The 23,062-nt window shown below is 41.7% G+C and overlaps 1 long non-coding RNA gene across 3 annotated transcripts in view; it reads left to right on the top strand.

The window, feature by feature from the left end:
* Window positions 1-23,062, top strand: part of LOC129649257 (uncharacterized) — a 196,570-nt gene that overhangs the window by 109,402 nt on the left and 64,106 nt on the right. The gene's annotated exons all lie outside the window — the stretch shown is intronic.

The following is a 23,062-nucleotide window of genomic DNA, read 5'->3' as shown; positions in this document are numbered from 1 at the left end:
TTGGACTTTGAGGAGTTTTATATACAGTGGAAGGAGTAAGCACTTGGGAAGAGGAGGACAAAGCCCTGGAAATGTAAGTAGATTTGGTAGCACAGGTGAAACCTGGTTTGAGTCAGAGATAGAGGCAGCGGCAGTTGGGGGTTTAGGAGACATGTGGACAGAGAGATAAAACAGAGCCAGATGGTGGAGAGCCCTTGTGACCATAAAGAAGGCTGAGCGATGAAGAATTGAAGCCTTCAAACTGTTGTGCTAGAGGACTCCTGAGAGTCCCTTGAACAGCAAGGAGATCATACCAGTCAATCCTAAAGTAGAGCAACCCTGAATATTCACTGGAAGGACTGATGCTGAAGCTCCAATACTTTGGCTGCCTGATGTGAAGAGCTAACTCATTGGAAAAGACCCTGGTGCTGGGAAAGATTGAGGGCAAAAGAAGGGGGTAGCAGAAGATGAGATGGTTAGATGGCATCACCAACTCTCAATGGATATGAATCTGAGCAAACTGGGAGATAGTGAAGGACAGAGGAGTGTGCTGTGATGCTGTCCCTGGGGTCTCAAAGAGTCAGACATGACTGAGCGACTGGACAACAATTTGTGAACAGAAAGAACTTGTTGTCTGGGTGTCTAGAATTCTTAACCATTTGAGGATATACTCTGACTCCAGGATGAGCACCTAAGAAGAGAAAGATCCTACTTCCTGGCACTTTTTTCAGAGACGTGTTATCACCTTGATCAGCATTTCGTCTGGTCCTTCAAGGTGTTCCTGTATTTTGTCTCTGTTTTTCTTTTACTTTTTGCTGAGATGTTCCTTGGTGGTCTGTGTTTTTGAAAGTGTTTCTCCTATCCTCCACTCTTCATGTCAGAAGGTAACACTTGAGTTTAGATTTGTGTGTGGTTTTCTCAACTGAAAGCATCATTGGTTCCCTGGAAACACCTGTTCTGTGATGGCCCTGAAATCCCTTTGCTTGAGAGACTCTTAAGCTGTTTCTTCAATTAAGAAAATTCATATAACAAGTCATATAAGGAGAATTCATGTAAGGAATCTTTCTTGCAGATGTATTCCCCTACTGAACCTGAAGTTCATTCATGTACTAACTTCAGGATTATTGAGGATGCAGACTACTGGGTCCTGGGCCTCAAGACACTTTGGGTGAATTTATTAAGTTCTTTGCACATCCCTCTTTCACCTGTAGAATGAGAAGAATAAGTTACTTGGTTGTTTTGTCTTTTTTTAGGACCTAAGCCCTATGGTCTGATGATTTTGTGTAAAAACCCAAATCCAGTTGCTTCAATCTCAGACCTAAAAACCAAGCCCCCTTTCTATCAGGTGTGAATGCTCAGGGACAGGGTTTGAATGGGTGGGTCCAGAGGGGCTGCAGGAGGGTTCCTAGCAAGGGTGTGTCTAAACTGGCTTCGCTAATGCCTCAACTTCCATTGTTACATGTGGACAAAGACCAGGAGGGGTCTTCTCAAGACAGAGCTTGCAGCACACCAACAGTCCTCGACTGGAGATTCTCTGGGTCTCTTTCAACTCTTCTAAGATCACATTGACAATATACAACCTTGATGTACTCTTTTCCCAATTTGGAACCAGTCTGTTGTTCCATGTCCAGTTCTAACTGTTGCTTCTTGACCTGCATACAGATTTCTCAGGAGGCAGGTCAGGTGGTCTGGTATTCCCATCTCCTGAAGAATTTTCTACAGTTTGTTGTGATCCACACAGTCAAAGGCTTTGACATAGTCAATAAAGCAGATGTTTTTCTGGAACTCTCTTGCTTTTTTGATGGTCCAGCAGATGTTGGCAACTTGATCTCTGGTTCCTCTGCCTTTTTGAAATCCAGCTTGAACATCTTGAAGTTCACGCTTCACATACTGCTGAAGCCTGGCTTGGAGAATTTTGAGCATTAACTTTGCTAGTGTGTAAGATGAGTGCAATTGTGCAGTAGTTTGAACATTCTTTGGCATTGCCTTTCTTTGAGGTTGAAAACTGACCTTTTCCAGTCCTGTGGCCAATGCTGAGTTTTCCAAATTTGCGGGCATCCTGAGTGCAGCACTTTCATAGCATCATCTTTTAGGATTAGAAATAGCTCAGCTGGAAATCCATCACCTCCACTAGCTTTGTTCATAGTGATGCTTCCTAAGGCCCACTTCCAGAATGTCTGGCTCTAGGTGAGTGATCACACTATCATGGTTATCTGAGTCATAAAGCTCTTTTTTGCATAGTTCTTATGTGTATTCTTGCCACCTCTTTTTAATATCTTCTGCTTCTGTTAGGTCCATATCAATTCTGTCCTTTATTGTGCCCATCTTTGCATGAAATGTTCCCTTGATATCACTAATTTTCTTGGCAAGATCTCTAGTCTTTCCCATTATATTGTTTTCCTCTATTTCTTTGCATTGATCACTGAGGAAGGCTTTATTATCTCTCCATGCTATTCTTTGGAACTCTGCATTCAAATAGGTATATCTTTCCTTTTCTCCTTTGCCTTTAGCTTCTCTTCTTTTCTCAGCTATTTGTAAGGCCTCCTCAGACAACCATTTCACCTTTTTGCATTTCTTTTTCTTGGGGATGGTCTTGACCCTGCCTCTTGTACAGTGTCACAAACCTGCATCCATATTCTTCAGGCACTCTGTCTGTCAGATCTAGTCCCTTGAATTTAGTTGTCACTTCCACTGTATAATTTTAAGGAATTTGATTTAGGTCATACCTGAATGGTCTAGGTTTTCCCTTCTTTCTTCAATTTAAGTCTGAATTTGGCAATAAAGAGTTCATGATCTGAGCCACAGTCAGCTCCCAGTCTTGTTTTTGCTGACTGTGTAGAGCTTCTCCATCTTTGGCTGCAAAGAATATAAACAATCTGATTTCGGTGTTGACCATCTGGTGGTGTCCCTGTCTTCTCTTGTGTTGTCGAAAGAAGGCGTTTGCTATGACCAGTGCATTCTCTTGGCAAAACTCTGTTAGCCTTTGCCCTGCTTCATTTTGTACTCTAAGACCAAATTTGCCTGTTACTTCAGGTTATCTCTTGACTTCCTACTTTTGCACTCCAGTGCCCTATAATGAAAAGGACATCTTTTCTGGGTGTTAGTATTAGAAGGTCTTGTAGGTGTTCGTAGAACCATTCAACTTCAGCTTCTTCAGCATTACTGGTTGGGGCATAGACTTGGATTACGTGATATTGAAAAGTTTGCCTTGGACTGCAAGGATATTAAACTCATCAATCCCAAGAAAATCAGTCCTGAATATTCATTGAAAGGACTGACACTGATGCTGAAACTCCAATACTTTGGCTACCTGATGTGAAGAACTGACTCATTGAAAGAGACTCTGATGCTGGGAAAGATTGAAGGCAGGAGGAGAAAGGGACAACAGAGGATGAGATGGTTGGATGGCATCCCTAACTCAATGGACATGAGTTTGAGCAAGCTTCGGGAGTTGGTGATGGACAGGGAAGCCTGGCATGCTGCAGTCCATGGGGTCGCAAAGTTGGACACGACTGAGCAACTGAACTGAACTGAAGATCAGACTTCTCTCAAGTTCATGTTTATATCTTCTCCATCTTGCAGGGTCCTGTCAGATCCATCTTTCTCCAGCTTGCTTCTCTCTCATCACCCCATCGTACTTCACTGTATGTTACATGATCAGTCTGACTGAGGGTGTGTGTGTGTGTGTGTGTGTGTGGTTTTTTCCTCTTAGTTTCTTGCAGGTTTATCTCTACCCCTCCCCACAAGTTCCCCTTTCCCAACTAAATAGATGAATACGCGGTTCTCTAGTTGGGAGTCTGTGCTTCTTAATATTCCCCTAGAACCCACGCTAAACATTCGGTTCCTCTTAGCTGCTTGGTAAATATGCGCTGATTAATTGATTAAGCTCTACAATATCAGGGACAAGAAATGTGTAAAGAAGGACAAAGAGACATTTTAAATTCCAGCTATCCTCCATCTGCTGGGTCAGAACTTCATCCTCATGGGTGATTTTGCTTCAGCCAACAGTCTTTTCAACAGCCACACCAAGGCAAGGAAATGCTTGGAAATAGAGAGGGTGCCAAGTCTGGACTCTCTGGACCACCCACTGAGGCTCCAGGGGGAAGGAGAGGAGGTGCTGGAGAGTGATGAAACGGTCCTGAGGATGCAGAGCTGGGACAGATGGACAGAGGACCACAAGGTGACCCAGCCAGGGCAAGAAGGAAGAGAAGAGGCTGCTGTAGGTCTGGGGCAGCAAGAAGTTTACATGTATCAGTTTATATGATTGGATTAATACTGTTTGGCTGAAAAAAATAGTGTAAATAAGATGAATATAAGCCATCTGGTTGGTAGTTGGTGCAAAATGGTTGAACAATAAGTAATGGAGAGACATGTTGAAAACAATCAGAAATGCATTTTAGCTTCAAAAGAGTGCCACAATTCTGCTATTTAAAATCAGGGGAAATAGGTTAGATTCCTGCCATAGCTATAATCACACAAGAAGCCACAAACTGGACTTAAGCTTCTGGACCCTTCTTGCCATCGTGGCCGAGGTTCTCTGAAGTTTCTCAAAGTGGAGAGCAGTTGATAGTGCTTCACGGATGATGCCTGAGCCCCTGCCAACAGTTTTGTGTTGCAATTAATTAAAATTTACAACAGAGTTAATCTGGCAACAGCCATGCATCGAACAATATGGGTAATTGTTGCTGTGTTGGGAAGCTTTTCCCAATGAATGGTGACCAGATCCCATAAATGCCTGGAGATTGTGTTTCTTTACACAGTGAAGCTGAGCCTTTACAGATTGTCTCCACTCTATTATGGGTCCAGTAACCCAGAAACAAAGCCAAGGTTAGCAATTCTCGGTGACACTGAATTAATGCTATATACACACCGCACACACACCTACCTTAAAAGACAGGGTTCTAGTTTGATTCCCTGACAGTGGCTTCTCCTTTCCCCTCCCATGAGAGAAGGCCTCTCTCCATATCTGAACGTGTTCAATCCCATCAAGGACCACAAGGGGCTTCCGTGGTGGTTCAAGAGCTAAAGAACCCACCTGCCAATTCAGGAGAAGAGTTTTGACCCCTGAGTTGAGGAGATTCCCTGGAGTAGGAAATGGCAACCACTTCCAGTATTCTTGCCTGGAAAATCCCACGGACAGAGGAGCCTGGCGGGTTACAGTCCATGGGGTCTCAGAGTCAGACACGACTGAGCACGCACGCGGGCTGTAAGGACCACAAAGGAGACTGACCTCCGAGTCCCACCTGGCTGTGGATGGAGGAGAACGGAGCCTTGAACTTGGGAGAAGGTCCTGGTCTGGCAGGGAGTGCAGGCAAGTGATCAAAAAAACTTCCCTGCTTCTGGGGTCCTTGCAGGAAGAGCAGAGCCAAAGATGAAGCTGTAACTCTTTCAAGTGTCTTGTGTTTTCCTTAAATTTTTTTTCTCAATAGTACAAATACATAATTTTTGGAAAAGTTGAAAAAATCAAATGAAGAGAAAAGAGCAAAATAAACGAGATGTGCTTTTGTAGCCCCAAGCAGGAACCACTTTTACCTGTCCTGAGTCTCTCCCTCTGTGTGCACACACTGAAAGTTCCCCTCAAGTGGGCTGGTCCTGTCCTGTAATCTGCTTTCTCTCTGAGTAGATCATGGACACCTGGCCAACTTATTTCATATCCATTCAAAGCACACTTTTAATAACTGCCTCTCCATACTCATTCATTGTATTGTGTGCTTGCTGTATATTAGAGGACTCACAGGGAGTTGATTTTTAGGATTCAATAATGCAGCTCCCATGGGATGAAAGACTGGGTTCCAGGGGTGGGGGCTCTCTGCCTACGTGTTGGAAGTGGCTTCAGGTTCTAAGTGGGTTTACAGTCAATCTACCTAACAGATTTGCACAGCACTTTATAGATTCAAGGTACGTTTGCACCCTCATCTGAGATGGTAGGAGAGGTGTCTTAGGCCATCCCTGTCGATGTTGAGGAAATGGTGTCAGAAGCCTACACGTCTTAACCTTGGGGCTCAACCCATTCAAAGCCTCTATTCATAAAGAATACATGGTCCTCAAGCTCAGGTCTTTTGACTCTAAGCCTCCAGTTTTCACACTCTTTCTAAAAAAAAAAAAAAAAAAACTTTTTGATGAAAGTTTGGGGGTTATCATGTTCCTAGAAGGGGATCCCCGAGAGTGGACTCTTATCTAGCACTCAGAAACAACTTGTCCAAGGAGACACGTGTAGTGACAAAGCAAATGACTCTATTGGGAAAGGGGCACCCGGGTGGAGAGCAGCAGGGTAAGGGAACCCAGGAGATCTGCTCTGCCACGTGGCTCACAGCCTTGGTTTTTATGGGGATGAGGTTAGTTTCTGGGTTGTCTCTGGCCAGTTAGCTTGCTTGGCCCATAGTCTGACTCAGGTTCTTCCTGGAGGTTCACATCTCCTGGCCAAGATGGATTCCAGTGTGAGGATTCTGGGAGGTTGGCAGGACGTATTATGGGCTGGAAGCTCCTCCGTCCTTTTGGCCTCTCCCGAGTTCTCCCAGTTAGTTTTCAGTGGCAGCGCTGTGCTCTTCATTGGAAACTCGTGGTGTGAGACAACTCAGGCAAGCAGTTATTACCATGTCTGGTCAAGGTGGGCAGTTTCGGTCAGCAGTAGCCTAACAAGTGGATGAAAGGATTAAGCTGAGAAGCCCTATTCTGCCCCGTCCAAACCCTCCAATTCTAGACCTGCGTGCAAATAAGTACAAGCACTCTTCCTCGCGTGCCAGCAGCAGAGGTCCCTGCTTGGCGCAGGATGCTAAGCACTGTCAGCTGCATGACTGACAGCAGCAGACTCCGCCCCTTCCACCTGAGGACACTTGAGAGCAGCCTGAGATGGCTGCCCCACACGAAGGGCTCTGGTGGTGAGAGGAGATTCTTGCCACTGCCTCACAAGCAGACTTGCTAGGAAAAGTCTGGGGACTGCCTGACCCCAGGAAGGTGGGCCACTGGGTTTTTGTCGTTCCTCCCAGGGCATGGTGACACCATCTGAAATGGCCATATATCTGTGACATTCCACACCACCCAGCCCTTTGGCAGGCTCCCTCTACGGGCTTCTTCTAACTGGTCTGGCACCAAGGGACTGGGAGATTGCAGAGCTGGTACCCGTGTGTGCGTCCAGCGTCTGAGTCAACATTTCAAGGAAGTCAGATGGTGGTTATTTATAAGGCACTGATGTCAGTTGCTCCCTACAAATCACTTATTACCATTTAACTGAAAGCAATGAGCTCATGCCTGCAAAAAGAAAGAAAAAAGCCTTAATGAAATGATGGACCTTTGGGGAGGGAGGGTTTCTCCTGGGGCCACTTTGTTCTGGAGGGAGGCCGGAGGGAAGAAAAGGGAGGAAAGTCTCTCATTCCCCTTCCAACAAAACTACCATAATCTTATAAAATAGGGGTTTTTAGCTACATTTTCCAGTAAGTCCAGTGACTTCATTTGCATGGGAAGGATTTATGACACAAGTTCACTACCATAGATGTCTCTGACACCGAGTCCTTTGACCCAGCAAGTACTCTCCTTCTGGTGCAAATTGTTTTCTAAGCTTGAACTCTGATTTTTAAAAGAATAATCCTATTTAAGGGGAGGAATCCTGTCTAAGGAATTGAGTATGATGCAAAGTGAGTTTCATGTGGCCCGAGCTCAAATATTCATGGTTCCTTGCAAGTATTTGAGACACAGAAATAATTCTGACATCTTTTAAGTCAAGAAAATGACCTGTCTCAGTTTTCCTGATTGAACTCCCCAAATGACATAACCTGCTTGTGGATTAAAAAAAAAATACTCTGAGATGTTTAATATGGCATCATTCTGAATTGAGTTTTTTCTAAAACACACACACTCAAAATCTACTGTTGCCCAGAAGAAAAAAAAAAAGCCCGTATAGTTTAATTAAAACAAAACAGTGACAACAAGAACAAAAATAACAGCAGCAACAAAACAAATTCATGAGATTTTCACATCTAGCTGGGGAATTAAGAACTTCAAAAGATGAATAATAGGTAGCACATCCATAATTCAATATTAAGAGACATTAAGATCAATCAGGACAACACTGGCAACTCGGAAGAGAAATTTCTGGAAAGAAATAGTGGACAGTGGAGAAGAGGCACTCAGGGAAGAAGCAGACAAGATACAGACAAAGTGAGATGCAAAGACTCTACCTTCCCCTTGCTCAGTTGCTTCATTCGTGTCGGACACTTTGTGACCCCATGGACTGTAGCTCTCCAGGCTGCTCTCTCCATGGGTCTCTCCAGGCAAGAATACTGCCCTCTCCTTCTCCAGGAAATCTTGCCAAGCCAGGGATCAAACCCATGTCTCCTGCGTCTCCTTACATTGGCAGCCAGACTCTTTACTACTGAGCCACCTGGGAAGCCCATTTCCTTTACGTACCTGTAGGCAAAGTTTGGTTTTAATAGAGGACAAGGAGTCCCAGTTAATTTTCTCATTTAGATCATGACAAGGTTTCTAGAATTAAACTGAAAGCTGAGGTCAGTCTAAAGACTGGAGACTTTTTGAACCTCATTTGAGTTGCCCTGAGAATTGTTTATAAAAGCTTCTAGAAGTGGAAAAACCAACAACAACAAAGGGATAGACAGAAAGAGAGCCACATTTTGTTTTTCTAAGCCAGTTATATATATTTCCGAGGGTTCAGTCCTAGACGAATCTGAGGAAAGTATGTGTAATACAGTCACCAAGAGCCAAGTGGCTTTTATTTACCTAAAAAAGAGCCTACTTGAGAATGTAGCTTCCAATAGAGTTCCTATTCTTGTGGTCCAACATTTTTTAACATTCTAAAATTAGCGAGACAAACCTGATCACTTGATCCCGAGAAGAATTTTATTACCTTCTCAGTGCTTGGAGCACAAGTGCTCTTGGAGTGACTGAAATCGAGCTGCAGGCTTTAAAATCTTTTAAAAATCAGGTAAACCCCTTGAGAAAGCACAGGATCTCAGAAGGCAAAGGCAGATGTGGTATAGCCCTCAATTTTCCCTGTTATAAGGACGGAAGAGCTGACAGCTTCCTTGTTTCATCTCTGCCAGCTCTACCGGGTAGAACTTCTTCGAGGGCAGGAAGACTGAAGGCTGTTTTCATTGTCTGGAATTGTGCTGAGCATGTTAGGAACTCAACAGATACGTGCTGTGGTGTGTATGTGTGTGTGAGAGAGAGACAAAGAGAATGAGACAGAGGAAATAGTATATTTTCAGCTAAAAATGGTGCAAGCTTGGTTCGAAGAGCAGATTTGAAGGGACCGTAGATGTGGAAAAGCACCTAGGAGGGTTAATCCAGGCAGCCAGATAAGGACATCTAGGAAGAGAGGGTGAAGTCTTGGCAGGAAAGAGATGTGGACCTCAGGGATCCGAGTGAGGTTTTGGGGTAACATCAGGAAGGTTGGTAACGGATGGGCTCTGAGAACCAGGGGAGGGAGCGTGTGTGACCCGACCTCAAGCAGGGGTAGGGGGCTGCAGCCTTCAGAGGACAGGACCCATTCAGCTCTGGGTTCCCACCGTCCTCTCTCTCCTTCTGTCCCCTCCCCCTCCTCATCCTGCCCCTTCTGACCAGGGACCTGGAGCTGAGCTATCACACAAGACTGTTAGCTGCTCCTCTTGCTGCAGGCTCTGTGTTTCGAGTCCACTCTCCTTTCAGACACACATCCCACACCCCTCACTGGTGCCCATGGGAGAGAGACCAGTCTCCTAGTTGTTCCTTCATCCTGCTACTCTGAGCCCTCTGTCCCTGATGCCTCTCTCCTCTTTCCTCTCTAAATGTCTTAAATCTGACCACCCACCACCCCTGAGCAGTGTGGACTCTGTGAGTCTCTCTGCTTAGAAACCGTATCACGCTCACCGCCAGACGTTCGTCTGGCTATAGTGTTCAGTTCCTTGAGCAAGCGTTTGTTAGGGACCCACCCCAGGTGCAGAGAATTCCCCTAAATAATGTGAGGGCAGGAGTCCTTATAGAATGTTTTCTGCAGTTTGTCACATTAAGAATGATTCTCCCCCCGACCCCTAATTCTTGCTAGTTATGGATGTTAATTTCAATAGTGGTCTTACCACTGCTGAAAAGAAGTATGTGATGTATTTGATTGTTAGATTTCTTAATTGTTTTGTATCCTTTAGCTAAATCAGACTTCATTGAGGAAGTGTGTTCTCTTAACATTCTGAAGAATTTTTGAATGTTTTATTCACTTTGCCTTCTGTATTATATCGACCTATAATTTTTCTTTTCTGCTGGGGTATTTTTTTCCCCAAACAATGGATCAGAACCTTGAAGAGTTTATATATTCTTGCAAGTTTGGGGCTTCCCTGATAGCTCAGACGGTAAAGAATCTGCCCGTAATGTGGGAGATCTGTGTTCAATCCTTGGGTTGGGAAGATCCCTTGGAGAACTGCATGGCAACCCTCTCCAGTTTACTAGCCTGGAGAATCCGATGGACAGAGGAGCCTGGCAGGCCTTGCTTCACTTTCAACCCCAGTCCTTTTTAGATGGTAAATTCTTTGAAAGCTTTTTCAATCCTTTTGGTCTTTTTGGTTTGTGGGGAGGGAGTTCTTTAGTAATTTTACTTTTTCCATATGATTGTAAATTTCAGCAGATTTAGAAGCCTAATGAATTGATTGGATTGTGGTATTTACTTATATTCTGTATTTGTTGCTGTGTTCTCCCATTTCTTGATTCTAATTTCACTTTCACTTTCTTTAGTCTTCATTTTTCCTGATTAAACTTGTAGGAAATTTGCCTATTTTTTTGTTTATATTCCTCCAAGATTAAGCTTGTTGATTTGTTTATTGCTTTTCTTCTATTTGTATTTTTAAATAAATGCTAATTTTTATCTGCAATAATAAAAGCATTTAGGGGTATTCATTTTCCTTGGAGCATAGCTTCCACTGCTATACATATTTTGGTATGATGTAGTTTGCTCTTTTCTCTAACTTGCAGCTTCAATTTTGATATCTTATTTCTTTGGCCAAGAGTTATTTTGGAGAATGTTTCTTCATTTCTAAGCAGTGAGGATTTTTAAGTCATATTTTTAAATTTCCAGTTGTATTGGATTATGATGAGAGACTATACCTTGAAAACTCTGAATTTGTTGTGCTTTCTTTGTGGCCAAGTATGTAATTGATTTCTGTGAATGGTCCACAGATGTGTGTGTGGGGAATATATATATATATATTAATATTAACATATTATATATTAATATTAAATATAGATAATATATAATCTTTATGTACTATTCAACTGTGTTAAAAAAAAAAAAGAAAACTCTTACTTTCTGTACTCCAGAGCTATCTGATTTTGGAAGAGAGACATTAAAAAGTTCTAGGAGGGTTATTGTTGTTTTTTCTTTTGATCAATGTTTCTTAGAATCTCTAATCATCAGTAGTATATACTTAGGTGCTATGTTTTTATCTAACATGCAGGTTTACCGTCATTGTTTCTTCTTCATAAATTGTCTTTTATTATTATACAATGTTCCTCCTCGTTTTGGGCTTTTAACCTTAAGTTCTACCCCATCTGATATTAATATTGTCATCCCTGTTTTCATTTTGTTTGCATTTGCTTGACATCTCTTTGCTCATCCCTTGATTTTCAACATTTCTTTTCCATTTTAAAAAATGTTTCTTATAAACAACATATATCTGGGTTTTGTTTTTTAACTCAACATGACAGTCTCTGTGATTTAATGGGATAATTCATCCTGCTCACATTCGGTTTAACACATGAAACTTAATTCTTTCCTGTCTAGTTTTTTTCTTTTTTTTGCTCAGAGATTGTGAAATTTACCCATAGTTACATATCGTAGTTCACTTCCACTGCAGTATAATATCTTGTTGTGTAAATATTCTGTAATTCATTCATCCATTTTATGTTTGATAGACGTTTGAGCTGTTTTTAGGTTTTGACTGTTATACATAGTGTCATTTACATTTGTGGCCTTGTTTGTGTGTGGAGTGTGTGTTTTTATTTAAATGAATTAGGTAAGTACCTTAACAAGTGAGACTGACAAAATGTATTTGGGAACAAACTATTGACTCCTGAAGAACGTAGCTAGGTGGTGGGGATGAAAATACACAGGTGATTGTTTGCTAGCTTTGAGTTTGGAGTAAAATATGAAGAAAAGACCTGGTATTTTCTTTTCTATGTTGATGTCCATTTGACTCAGCACCATTGTTACAAACCAAGTGTCTATATACATGGATCTCTTTTGGAATCCTCCATTTTGTTTTGCATAGTTCTGCTTTCCTTTTCTTTCTCAATATTTCACTGTCTTATTATTGTAGCTTTATAATGAGCCCCATACCTGATAGCGTTCATCTTCCAACTTTGTTCTTCTTTGCGATTGCCTTGGCTATCGTCATCATTCAGTCACTCAGTCATGTCTGACTCTTTGGACCCCATGGACTGCAGCACGCCAGGCTTCCTTGTTCATCACCATCTCCTGGAGCTTGCTCAGACTCATGTTCATTGAATCAATGATGCCATCCAACCATCTTATCCTCTGTCATCCCCTTTTCCTCCTGCCTTCAATCTTTCCTGGCATCAGGGTCTTTTCTAATGAGTTGACTCTTCACATCAGGTGGCCAAAGTATTGGAACTTCTGCATCAGTCCTTCTAACGAATATTCAGGATTGATTTCCTTTAGGAATGAATGGTTTGATCTCCTTGCTGTCCAGGGGACTCTCAGGAGTCTTCTCCAACACCACAGTTGAAAAGCATTATTCTTCATTGTTCAGCCTTCTTTATGGTCCAACTCTCACATCCATACATGACTACTGGAAAATGATAGCTTTGACTACATGGACTTTTGTTGGCAAAGTAATGTCTCTGCTTTCTAATACACTGTCTAGGTTTGCCATACCTTTTCTTGGCTATATTTGGCCTTTTATGTTCTCTTAGGAAGTTTAGAATATGTTTGTTAATTTCCACAAAAACTTGTTCAGATTTGGAGGGAACAATAAATCTGTTCATCACTTTGGGAAAGTTGAAATCTATTTACACCCAAGTCTTCTAATCCATGAACATGGTATATCCATTTATTCCTTATGTTTATTTAGGCCTCAATGTTCTATAGCCTTTTTGTGCAGAGATCTTGACCAGCTTTTTGTAAAACAAAAACCTAGATAGCATATTAAATAGCAGAGATATTACTTTGCCAACAAAGGTCCGTCTAGTCAAGGCTATGGTTTTTCCAGTGGTCATGTATGGATGTGAGAGTTGGACTGTGAAGAAAGTTGAGTGCTGAAGAATTGATGCTTTTGAACTGTGGTGTTGGAGAAGACTCTTGAGAGTCCCATGGACTGCAAGGAGATCCAGCCATTCCATCCTAAAGGAGATCAGTCCTGGGTGTTCATTGGAAGGACTGATGTTGAAGTTGAAAATCCAATACTTTGGCCACCTCACGCGAAGAGTTGACTCATTGGAAAAGACCCTGATGCTTGCAGGGATTGGGGACAGAAGGAGAAGGGGACGACAGAGGATGAGATGGCTGGATGGCATCACTGGCTTGATGGACATGAGTCTGGGTGAACTCCAGGGGTTGGTGATGGACAGGGAGGCCTGGTGTGCTGTAGTTCATGGGGTCGCAAAGAGCTGGACTCAACTGAGCGACTGAACTGAACTGAATTCCTAGTTCTTTCATTTTTAGTCTTTAATGCTGTTTTGAATATTTTAAATTATTTTCTAATTCTTTCTTGATAATATAGAATGCTTTTGATATTTATAAGTTCAGTTCAGTTCAGTCGCTCAGTCATGTCCGACTCTTTGTGCGCCATGAATCGCAGCACACCAGGCCTCCCTGTCCATCACCAACTCCCGGAGTTTACCCAGAATCACATCCATCGAGTCAGTGATGCCATCCCTCCCAGCATCAGAGTCTTTTCCAATAAGTCAACTCTTCGCATGAGGTGGCCAAAGTACTGGAGTTTCAGCTTTTGCATCATTTCTTCCAAAGAAATCCCAGGGCTGATCTCCTTCAAATGGACTGGTTAGATCTCCTTGAAGTCCAAGGGACTCTCAAGAGTCTTCTCCAACACCACAGTTCAAAAGCATCAATTCTTTGGCGCTCAGCCTTCTTCACAGTCCAACTCTCACATCCATACATGACCACAGGAAAAACCATAGCCTTGACTAGACAAACCTTTGTTGGCAAAGTAATGTCTCTGCTTTTGAATATGCTATCTAGGTTGGTCATAACTTTCCTTCCAAGGAGCAAGCGTCTTTCAATTTCATGGTTGCAGTCACCATCTGCAGTGATTTTGGGCCCCCCAAAATAAAGTCTGACACTGTTTCCACTGTTTCCCCATCTATTTCCCATGAAGTGATGGGACCAGATGCCATGATCTTCGTTTTCTGAATGTTGAGCTTTAAGCCAACTTTTTCACTCTCCTCTTTCACTTTCATCAAGAGGCTTTTTAGTTCCTCTTCACTTTCTGCCATAAGGGTGGTGTCATCTGCATATCTGAGGTTATTGATATTTCTCCCGGCAATCTTGATTCCAGCTTGTGTTTCTACCAGTCCAGCGTTTCTCATGATGTACTCTGCATATAAGTTAAATAAGCAGGGTGACAATATACAGCTTTGACGTACTCCTTTTCCTATTTGGAACCACTCTGTTGTTTCATGTCCAGTTCTAACTGTTGCTTCCTGACCTGCATACAGATTTCTCAAAAGGCAGAGCAGGTGGTCTGGTATTCCCATCTCTTTCAGAATTTCCCACAGTTTATTGTGATCCACACAGTCAAAGGCTTTGGCATAGTCAATAAAGCAGAAATAGATGTTTTTCTGGAACTCTCTTGCTTTTTCCATGATCCAGCGGATGTTGGCAATGTGATCTCTGGTTCCTCTGCCTTTTCTAAAACCAGCTTGAACATCAAGAAGTTCACGGTTCACATATTGCTGAAGCCTGGCTTGGAGAATTTTGAGCATTACTTTACTAGTGTGTGAGATGAGTGCAATTGTGCGGTAGTTTGAGCATTCTTTGGCATTGCCTTTCTTTGGGATTGGAATGAAAACTGACCTTTTCCAGTCCTGTGGCCACTGCTGAGTTTTCCAAATTTGCTGGTATATTGAGTGCAGCACTTTCACAGCATCATCTTTCAGGATTTGAAAGAGCTCAACTGGAATTCCATCACCTCCACTAGCTTTGTTCGTAGTGATGCTTTCTAAGGCCCACTTGACTTCACATTCCAGGATGTCTGGATCTAGGTCAGTGATTACACCATCATGATTATCTGGGTCATGAAGATCTTTTTTGTACAGTTCTTCTGTGTATTCTTGCTTCTTCTTAATATCTTCTGCTTCTGTTAGGTCCATACCATTTCTGTCCTTTATTGAGCCCATCTTTGCATGAAATGTTCCCTTGGTATCTCTAATTTTCTTGAAGAGATCTCTAGTCTTCCCCATTCTGGTGTTTTCCTCTATTTCTTTGCATTGATCGCTGAGGAAGGCTTTCTTATCTCTCCTTGCTATTTTTGGGAACTCTGCATTCAGATGCTTATATCTTTCCTTTTCTCCTTTGCTTTTTGCTTCTCTTCTTTTCACAGCTATTTGTAAGGCCTCCCCAGACAGCCATTTTGCTTTTTTTGCATTTCTTTTCCATGGGGATGGTCTTGATCCCTGTCTCCTGTACAATGTCACGAACCTCCGTCCATAGTTCATCAGGCACTCTATCAGATCTAGTCCCTTAAATCTATTTCTCACTTCCACTGTATAATCATAAGGGATTTGATTTAAGTCATACCTGTATGGTCTAGTGGTTTTCCCTACTTTCTTCAATTTAAGTCTGAATTTGGCAATAAGGAGTTCATGATCTGAGCCATAGTCAGCTCCTGGTCTTGTTTTTGCTGACTGTATAGAGCTTCTCCATCTTTGGCTGCAAGGAATATAATCAATCTGATTTTGGTGTTGACCGTCTGGTGATGTCCATGTGTAGAGTCTTCTCTTGTGTTGTTGGAAGAGGGTGTTTGCTATGACCAGTGTGTTCTCTTGGCAAAACTCTATTAGTTTTTGCCCTGCTTCATTCCGTATTCCAAGGCCAAATTTGCCTGTCACTCCAGGTGTTTCTTGACTTCCTACTTTTGCATTCCAGTCCCCTATAATGAAAAGGACATCTTTTTGGGGTGTTAGTTCTAAAAGGTCTTGTATGTCTTCATAGAACCATTCAACTTCAGCTTCTTCAGCATTTCTGGTTGGGGCATAGACTTGGATTACTGTGATATTGAATGGTTCGCCTTGGAAATGAACAGAGATCATTCTGTCATTTTTGAGACTGCATCCAAGTACTGCATTTCGTACTCTTTTGTTGTCCATGATGGCTATTCCATTTCTTCTGAGGGATTCCTGCCCGCAGTAGTAGATATAATGGTCTTCTGAGTTAAATTCACCCATTCTAGTCCATTTGAGTTCGCTGATTCCTAGAATGTCGACATTCACTCTTGCCATCTCTTGTTTGACCACTTCCAATTTGCCTTGATTCATGGACCTGACATTCCAGGTTCCTATGCAATATTGCTCTTTACAGCATCGGACCTTGCTTCTATCACCAGTCACATCCACAGCTGGGTATTGTTTTTGCTTTGGCCCCATTCCTTCATTCTTTCTGGAGTTATTTCTCCACTGATCTCCAGTAGCATATTGGGCCCCTACTGACCTGGGGAGTTCCTCTTTCAGTATCCTATCATTTTGCCTTTTCATACTGTTCATGGGTTTCTCAAGGCAAGAATACTGAAGTGGTTTGCCATTCCCTTCTCCAGTGGACCACATTCTGTCAGATCTCTCCACCATGACCCGCCCATCTTGGGTTGCCCCATGGGCATGGCTTAGTTTCATTGAGTTAGACAAGGCTGTGGTCCTAGTGTGATTAGATTGACCAGTTTTCTGTGACTATGGTTTCAGTGTGTCTGCCCTCTGATGCCCTCTTGCAACACCTACCGTCTTACTTGGGTTTCTCTTACCTTGGGCATGGGGTATCTCTTCACGGCTACTGCAGCAAAGCGCAGCCCCTGCTCCTTACCTTGGACGAGGGGTATCTCCTCACCGCCTCCCTTCCTGACCTTCAACGTGGGATATCTCCTCTAGGCCCTCCTGCGCCCGCGCAGCCACGGCTCCTTGGACCTGGGGTTGGTCCTCCTGGCTGCTGCCCCTGGCCTCGGGCATGGGGTTAAGTTAACCCTGTATCCAGCAATTTTGCTGAAATCAATTTGATTCAGGTAGTGTACCTGTAGATTTCTTGAGATTGTATAGGAACAAGAATTACATTGTCTGTGATTCTTTCTAACCTGTGTTGTTTTTGTTTTCTTTCCTTATGGAGCTGGATGAGCTCCATCACAATATTGCCAGGCAAGCTAGTCTTGTTTTGGATTTCTGGATGAAAGTTTTTCTATTTCACCATTAAGTATGATGTTTGCTGTGGGCTCTGATAAATACCCTCTATTTGATTAAGAAAGTTTCCTTCTGTGCATACTTTGCTAAGTGTTGGTGACTTTTTTTAATCATGAAAGAGTGTTTAATTTTATTCAATTTTTTCCTGCTTCTCCTGAGATGATCACATAATTTTCTCCTCTATTATGCTAATTTTATGATATACAAGGGTGGAGTTTTGAATGTTAAACAAATTTTGAAGTTCTGAAATAATCTCAACTTGGCCGTAATGCATTATTCTTTTTCTGTATCATTGTTTTCCTAATGTTTTATCTAGGATTCTGTATTTTTGTTGAGGAGACATACTGATCTGTAATCTTCCTTTCTGAGCCTGTTCTTATCACTATCAAGTTTATGCTGGTATTATAACAGGATTTTTGAAGTTTCACATATTGTGAATTATCTGCAAGAATTTGTAATCTATTTCATCTCCATATATTTGAAAATATTAAATGCTGAAGCTGTTTGGTTTCTTCAGGTTTCTCTGCTAGATGATTTTTAGTTATAGACTCAATTTCTTTAGAAGATATATAACCATTCATATTTTTAATATAGTTTATGACTCTTGAAAGGTTTTGGTTTCACTAGGAATTTCTCACTTTTATCTAAATGTTCATATGTGTTGACATGAGGTTTTCATAGCATTTTTGTATTGTACTTTTAACCTCTTTGTCTTCTGCCTTTATCTAAACTACTTCCAGTCTTCCATTTTCTGTAAATTTAGTTATTCTTTTTCTTAGTCTTTTGTAATGGATCTCTAATTTGTTTTTAGCCTTTATTCTTTCCTGATGTATATATTTCAGACTGTAAATGTCTGTCTTGACGTATGTGAACTGGTGCTGGAAAAAAGGAATCATTCAGGAGTTACAGGGAAGGTTCTGCAGAGTTGACATCACTTTAAGTGGCTGTATCTGTCCTGGGTTTTGTTTTATTCAGATTTATTTGATTGGTCTTTCCCAGCCACGACAAAACCTAAAAAAGAAACAATGACTATTAAGTCAAGAATTTTACTGTCACCAAACTGTCGTCTTTGGATTACTGGCTAACAGATAGAGCCCTTGGGGCTTACCATTTTTACAACTGGTAAGTGCTTTCTACTTGGACTGCTACTTTCTGGGACAGTGGTGGCATTGGGAAACAGAAAAAAAAAAAATGATCCACTGAGTTGAGGCACACTGAAGGAGGAATTGGCAGAGTTGGTTCAACTACTGAAAGAGTATTAAGAAGAGGTTAACAGAGTGTTTTGTTTGCTCAATAAATATTTACCAAGTGACTAATATGTACAGCGAATAGCGTGGGCTGGACGTTGTTGGCAGCAGGAGCCAGGCAGTAAATGTCCTGGTCAAGGTCACAATCTCGGGCTGGGGGAGGGCGATCAACACACAATGGTAAGTCTGATTGTTCAGAAATGCTGAATGTCCTTAGCTGTACTGTTCTAAAAGGTGACCGTGTGAGGATGCTCTCCAGGAAGGGCTGTCTGTGTCCCTGTCATTTCACAGTTTAACCGGGTGACTGAAGTAAAATTATTTAGTGTCTTTATTATTTAATGTGCTCCAGTTTCGTCATCTGTAAAATTCTTTCTCTTGCTTTAAATCAAAATGAGAAAATCTCTGTAACTTGCTTACCATTGGGCCTCCTAGAACCCACATCTGACATGAGCGTTACCAAGGGTTTCTTGTGCTTCTACGTCCTGCACCTGCCATCTGTCCATTTCTCTTTTCCTTCCATGGAGCTGAATAATAAAGAACAAGAGAACCATCAGTGTTTTAAGAAAATTTCTGGAAGTGGAATTTTTCCTGTACTTGATTTTATTTTTTCTTTACTTCTTGGCTGTGCCAGGTGGCATAAGGGACCTTATTTCCCCAAACAGGGGTCAAATCTGCATCTTGCTCTTGATTTTAAAATTATGTTTGACTTTTTTTTTAAGATTCCACATATAAGTGACATCATGCAATATTTGGCTTTCAATGCCTGACTTATCTCATTTAGCATAATGCCCTCAAGTTCCATCCATGCTGCAAATGACAGGATTCTCTTCTTTCTCTTGGCTGAATAATATTACATTGTGATATACACACATATCTTTTTTAATCTAATGTATAATATGCTGACTATAGTTGATAATGTTGTTCAGTCACCAAGTCATGTCTGACTCTTTGTGACGCCATGGACTGCAGCACACCCAGGCTTCCCTGTCCTTAACTATCTCCCTGAGTTTGCTCAAACTCCTGTCCTTTGAGTCAGTGATGTCATGCAACCATCTCATCCTCTGTCATCCCCTTCTCCTTTTCCCTCAGTTTTTCCCAGCATCAGGGTCTTTTCCAGTGAGTCAGTTCTTTGCATCAGGTGGCCAAAGTATTGGAGCTTCAGCATCAGTCCTTCCAATGAATATTCAGGGTTGATTTCTTTTAGGATTGACTGGTTTGATCTCCTTGCTATCCAAGGGATTCTCAAGAGTCTTCTCCCGCAGCACAGTTCAAAAGCACCAATTCTTTGGCGCTCAGCCTTCTTTATGGTCGAACTCTCAAATCCATATATGACTACTAGAAAAACCACAGCTTTGACTTGTATAATTGAAATTTGCTAAGACAGAAGAACTTACATGTTTTCAATGAACAAACAAAGTAAATATGTGAGGTGAAAAGTATGTTAATTAACTCAATGAAGGGGGAGTCTTTACACTGTGTGTGTGTATATATCTCAAATCATCACAGTGTATACTTTAAATATCATATGATTTTGTCAGTTATACCATATATATACACACACACACACACACACACACATATGCACAAATTCCCATTTTTTAATCTAATACAGAAAAACTTTAAATAAATCTCATGGTAGAGATCAAGTTAAACCAATGTTTCCCAGCTATACAATTGTTTTTATAATACTTTCCATGCTTCCTTTTATAGTTTACCTTTTTTTGCCTGTGGTGTATACTGATTTTAATTTTTACAATAGCTTTTTCTTCCAGTTTTATCGAGATATGGTGACATTCAGCACTGTGCCTGTTTAAGGTGCACAGCATAATGGTTTGAACTACACGTACCATGATACGGCTACCACAGTTAGTTTAATGGACAATCATCATCTCCTATAGATATAAAATTAAATAGAAAAATTTTTTCTTGTGGCAAGAACTCTTTTAACTTTCATATATAACATACAGCAGACTTAATGATGTTTATCATATTGTACATTACATCCCTAGTGCTTATTTATCTTATAACTGGAAGTTTGTACCTTCTAATCACCTTTAAAGGATCCTGCCTACACCCATCTCTGATAACTACAAATCTGGTCTCTTTTTCTGGGTTTCTTTGATTTGGAGGTATGACAGACCTACAACACTGTTAGTTCCTTTTACACAACATAGTGATTTGACATTTCTGCACACTTCAAACCGATCACCAAGGTAAGTCTGGTTACATTATATCACCATGCAAAGATACTACACAGTTATCAACTGTATTCCCCACACTGTGCATTTCATACTGGTGACTCATTTATTTGGCAACTGGAAGTTTGTACCTTTTAATATCTCTCATCTATTTCTTCCTTCCCCCTAGTCTCTTCCTTTCTGACAACAACCTGCTTGTTCTCTGTACTATGGCTCTTTCTGTTTTGTTAGGTCTGTTCATTTGTTTTTTGCAGATTCCACATGTAGGTGAAATTATGTATCTGTCAAACTTATTTCACTTAGCGTTATACTCTCTAGATCCATGTTGTCATAAAGGCAAGATATCATTCTTTTTTATGGCTGAGAAATATTCCACGTGTGTGTGTGTGTGTGTGTGTGTGTGTGTGTGACATCGTCTTTATCCATTCATCTATTGGTGAGCACTTGTTTCCATATCTTAAATAATGCCACAATGAACGTAAGGGTGCATATGTTTTTTTCTAATAAGTGTCTTTGTTTTCTTCAGATAAATATCCAGGAGTGGCACTGCTAATCACATGGTAGTTCTATTTTTAATTTTTTGAGGAACCTCCATAGTGTTTCCATAGGGGCTACACCGATTTACATTCCCACCGACAATTTAGAAGGGTTCCCTTTCTTCCAAGCCCCCCGCAGCACTTGATAGGTGTTGTCTTCTTGCTAATAGCCGTTCTGATGGGTGTGAGGTGAGATCTCACTGTGCTTTTGAATTGAATTTCTCTAATTAGTCCTGTTGATTGTCTTTTCATGTGTCTGTTGACCATCTGTAAGTCTTCCTTGGAAAACGTCTATTCAGTTCTTCTACCCATTTTTTAAACCAGGTTGTTCTTTTAATTGTATGAGTTCTCTGTATATTTGGATATTAATCCATATTGTTTAACCTTTTTCAGGGCAGATATGAGACTTAGGGTTAGGGTTATCTTTTTCTGCTGCTAATATATTAGCCATACCCTCCTGGGTCTGTGGTGGGAACATTTCTTTGGCTGTTTTGTCTCTGTGTGGAGTGTGTGTGCATGTGTGGGTGTAAACCCTGCATGTATATTTTTCCTCTTTACTTTTCATGTGCTGTGCTGTGCTGTGCTGTGCTTAGTTGCTCAGTCATGTCTGACTCTTTGCGACGCCGTGAACAGTAGCCCACGGGGCTCCTCTGTCCGTGGGGATTCTCCAGGCAAGAAAACTGGAGTGGATTGCCATGCCTACCTCCAGAGGATCTTCCCAACCCAGGGATCAAACCCAGGTCTTTCACATTGCAGGTGGATTCTTCACTGTCTGAGCCACCAGGGAAGCCCAAGAATACTAGAGTGGGTAGCCTATCCCTTCTCCAGGGAATCATCCTGACCCAGGAATGGAACTAGGGTCTCCTACATTACAGGTGAATTCTTTACCAGCTGAGCTACCAGGGAAGCCCTTTCTTCTTATCAGTTCAGTTCAGTCGCTCAGTTGTGTCCAACTCTTTGTAACCCTATGAATCATAGCATGCCAGGCCACCCTGTCCATCAGCAGCTCCTGGAGTTCTCTCAAACTCACGTCCATCAAGTACGTGATGCCATCCAGCCATCTCATCCTCTGTCATCCCTTTTCCTCCTGCCCCCAATCCCTCCCAGCATCAGGGTCTTTTCCAATGAGTCAACTCTTTGCATGAGGTGGCCAAAGTACTGGAGTTTCAGCTTTAGCATCATTCCTTTCAAAGAACACCCAGGGCTGATCTCCTTTAGAATGGACTGGTTGGATCTCCTTACAGTCCAAGGGACTCTCAAGAGTCTTCTCCAACACCACAGTTCAAAAGCAACAATTCTTCGGTGCTAAGCTTTCTTCACAGTCCAACTCTCACATCCATACATGACCACTGGAAAAACCATAGCCTTGACTAAACGGACCTTTGTTGGCAAAGTAATGTCTCTGCTTTTGAATATGCTATCTAGATTGGTCATAACTTTCCTTCCAAGGAGTAAGCGTCTTTTAATTTCATGGCTGCAGTCACCATCTGCAGTGATTTTGGAGCCCCCAAAAATAAAGTCTGACACTGTTTCCCCATCTATTTCCCGTGAAGTAAAGATGCCATGATCTTCGTTTTCTGAATGTTGAGCTTTAAGCCAACTTTTTAACTCTCCTCTTTCACTTTCATCAAGAGGCTTTTTAGTTCCTCTTCACTTTCTGCCATAAGGGTGGTGTCATCTGCATATCTGAGGTTATTGGTATTTCTCCTGGCAA

The sequence above is a fragment of the Bubalus kerabau genome, chromosome 4 (genome assembly GCF_029407905.1).
Source record: "Bubalus kerabau isolate K-KA32 ecotype Philippines breed swamp buffalo chromosome 4, PCC_UOA_SB_1v2, whole genome shotgun sequence".
Taxonomy (NCBI): domain Eukaryota; kingdom Metazoa; phylum Chordata; class Mammalia; order Artiodactyla; family Bovidae; genus Bubalus; species Bubalus kerabau.
This window is presented reverse-complemented; position numbering and strand designations above follow the sequence as displayed.